Source organism: Pteropus alecto, unplaced genomic scaffold, assembly GCF_000325575.1.
Source record: "Pteropus alecto unplaced genomic scaffold, ASM32557v1 scaffold20, whole genome shotgun sequence".
NCBI lineage: Eukaryota > Metazoa > Chordata > Mammalia > Chiroptera > Pteropodidae > Pteropus > Pteropus alecto.
The window spans coordinates 42316985-42320798 of NW_006436298.1; the positions used below are offsets into that span (position 1 = coordinate 42316985).

At 34.2% G+C, this 3814-nt stretch overlaps 1 pseudogene; it reads right to left on the reverse strand.

The window, feature by feature from the left end:
• Nucleotides 1–3323: 3323 nt before the first annotated feature.
• On the reverse strand, nucleotides 3324–3442 carry LOC112480754 (annotated as a pseudogene).
• Nucleotides 3443–3814: the final 372 nt, after the last annotated feature.

Below are 3814 nucleotides of genomic sequence, written 5' to 3' on the forward strand. Positions count from 1 at the left end.
AAAATGTGTAATTCAGCTCCTTCCTCTGTGTGCATTTTGAACTAACTGTCAGGAATATTGGAATTGAGAGTGCCAGTGATCTTGTTCACTTAAAAAATCTGTGTGGTATTGCACGTAAAATTCAAAGCTTTTAAAATCAAGTGCATATCAGAGATGGTGACCTTTGTCAGCACTCCTCAGCTCTGACAGTTACTTTGGCTGAGTGGGAAATGGTTCTACAAGAGGAGGGATAATAAAATCAGCCAGTAACCAGGTTATGGTTGTTATGACATTGATATCAGACATTGTCAAGTTTACAAAACCATTTTCTTGTGCTCATTGGCTTTGGGGCACTAGATTTTTCTGTCCAGCAAGACATACACTTATTTAAATTTTAAGGCTAAAATTTTTAAGTAGACCCAAGTTTTTTTTTTCTCTTCCCTTCTGAGGACCACTCAGCTTTTATTATAACATGTATGACCTTGCACCAGGCCTTTCTCCTAGATCTCCCTGTGCTTTTGTATTTAGTATTAGCTGACTCCCATAGTAAATCCTGTGTGGCCAATTACTTTTCATAAGAAGTTATCGTAAATTGGAGTACAGTAGAGGTTTATATTAATGAGATTGCTTTTGTCATCCTTTCTGAATAGTGACATAACAGTCAGAAATAATATAATGTCCCTTGTCAACAGCCTTGATGAGGAAAATGAATGTTGGAAAACTTGTACATCTCAATTTTGGGGAGAAAGCAAGGCAGAGTATAATTTATTTCAAGTTCTATTCCAGTTTTTTATAACTTTTGCTAGAAAAATCAGAATCTTTTTTAGGGTATATCGGTCATACATAATGAAACTTATTCATGTGTAATATAGAGCTGAAAGGTAGTGTATGTATAGTGGATTTTCTAGGATACTTATATTTTCATATTTTCTGTTTTTAACATGGATATACTCATGATGACATGCCAAGTATCTGATGTTTTTAATGTTCAAAACATGGTCAATATGTTTACTAACCAGCTCACTTTCCTATTTTTAATTTAAATGGTAGCATTATTAATGGTTTCATAGGAAGTAGGATAGGCAATGAGGGGGTATAGTTTGGGGGTGAGTTGGGGCCCTTCTAAATGGTTCTTAACCTGTGTTAACGGCTTACTCTGCCTATTTTTAGAAACGCCAAAATTTTCAATATGTATCTCAAAGCCCTCATCGGTGACCATATTTTATGTTTGTTGCAAATTATTTCTATGTTTTATTGTATTTCTGACTAAAATGATTTAAAAATGTAAAGCATATTTTGGGAAATATGAAATAAGCAGAAGGAATTGAAACACATTCACGGATAAATTAGTAAACCAGCATTTAAAAAATGATGTTGCACAGTGTACTGTTATGTAGAGAGAAGTAGAGGATAATTAGAATAAAGCCCAAAGGGGTTTCTTGAGTTTGTGGATGAAGATTATATATTGGGTCACAGAAAGAGACATGATTATGGTGGCTGTATATGGGCAGGAGGCCATGATAACACTGGTCTTTGGTCAGTGAAGAATGCAGTTGAAGGGTGTGTGGTACTCCATGACATACCAGATATGAATCTTTCCATTTGCAAGCGACAGAAAATCAATTCAACTTGATTTAATTAAAAAAATAAGAATTACAAACCGGCTTAATTTAAAAAAAATTATTGGCTTAAGTAATTAAAAATTCAGAAAAGGCATTTCTGAGTCCACTTGTAAAAATAATTGTGTCAGAAATCTTTTTCAACCTCTTGGTTCCGCTTTCCAGTCCTGATTTCCTCCTCAGGTGGGCTCTCCCTAGAAGATTCTGAGCTATGTTAATCCTGTTTAGCAACCTTAATGGGAAGACAGCACCTTTTCTAAGAGTTCCCATCAGTATATGGGCTAATTCTTGTGAGTTCAACTTGATTCTGTTATTCCTTTGTGAACTACACACTACTCAGAGAATACAATGATCTGAATTCACAAGCTGGAGTTGTGTGCTGGTTTTTAGAGCTTAGGATGGAGTCGGCCCCACCAAACCAGACCACAAGGACTGAGAGTGTTGGCGAGGGAGGTTCCCCAAAGTAAAATTAGGAGCCCATAACAGAAGAATGGGTTATGAATAGGACAAGCAAACAAAACAAAACTAAAATGCAAACAAACAATTAAGAGGTCCACTGCATATGGTTGCAAATAATATTGGGATGCAGAATGGCCTTTAAAGGAGTGAGGGCTTCAGGAAAAGTATAAAACAGGCATTGATGTCATTATAGGAGAATCTAATGAATGTTATGCAGGAAATTATAATGCTAATACCCAGTTATGGTTATTAAGAGAATTAATAGCTAAATCAAAGAATATGTTTTCATGCAGATGTCTCAAATAATTAGAAAAATATGTAGGAAGATTGATCAAACTAAAGGATTTTCAAAGTTTTCTATGAGAAAGTTTTAGGTCCAGATTTTTCATTTTTAGAAAGAGAGGGTGTTTTTATGAAAACGGAAAACATCCTGCAGAACATTTGTTTTTCAGTCTCCACTTCATCTATGTGCCAATCAGTAAAATTGCAACTCAGGCACAAGTGGTTTCATTTGGCTAACAAAATACTGCATGCTTGTCCAGAATGACTTAATTTGTCTAGGAGAGAAAAATGTATTACTACCAAATCCTTTTAAGTTGGACTGTAGACACAAACTTACCACTTTAGAGGATTGGCTTGGTTAACCTTTAAAAGTTAAATATTGTTTGCAAATTTAGTCTAGTTTTATTTTTAAATGGTAAAAAATGAAAATTTGTGCCAAGATACAGAAAGATAATGCACAGATTTTGGATTTTTGATAGTCTTTGCTTAATTTTATAAATAATATTGACTGAAAATTTGATATGCCAGTCAGATAATTCAGGGTAACTGAATACAATTAAGAAATTATTTATTAAAGACAGGTGCTGCAGAGAATAAACAAATAGGACCTTTTCTGCTTTCAAACAACTTGAAATTTAGCATAGGAAAAATTTCTCTATTTTATAATCATGATTATAATACATAATAGTGTTGTAAATAATATGTATAGTAGTACCTGATTATAATATATAATATGTAATAGTAGTACATGATTATAATATATAATACATGATTATAGTGCATAATAAAATACAAATCTATAAGAGTGATATAAATCAAATATTCAGAAGAAGAGGAGGACATTTGTTTTGGGGAAAGGAAAGAGAGGAAATACTTTGTAAAGGAAATGATACTTGAAATGTATATTCTAAAAATTGAGACTTTTCATTTAAAAAGTAGAATTGTTTGTCAAATATTTATCTTTTTCTTTTTTAAAAAAAAAAATGCCTACAGCACCTGGTATTCCTAGGTGGTCTCCCATCCAAGTACTAACCAGACCTGACCCTGCTTAGCTTTCGAGATCAGACGAGATTGGGCATGTTCAGGATGGCATGGCCATAGACAGCAAAGGTTTTTCTATTAGAGTAAGACAAGACATGCATTATATTCCAAAAATGGGATGAAAACAAGACAATGAAGAACAGAGGTAAGAGATGAGGCTGGAATGGAAGACTGAAGCCCACAGGAGAAGATATATATATAGATGATCTAGGTTCTCTGTTATGCAATGGTTAAGATATGGGAGTTGTGGGAGAAGGTAGTGAAAAGTGCCTGACATGTTGAGAGTGCTCCAATGGGAGGCAGCTGATCCATAAATAGAAATAGGTCAAGTGGAGTTGCCAGTTACTGTGAGAGGATGAAGATATGATAAATTTGAGATGAAATAATTTTGAGTGGCCAGGGAATATCCAAGCAGTTGGGTCTGTAGCTGAAGA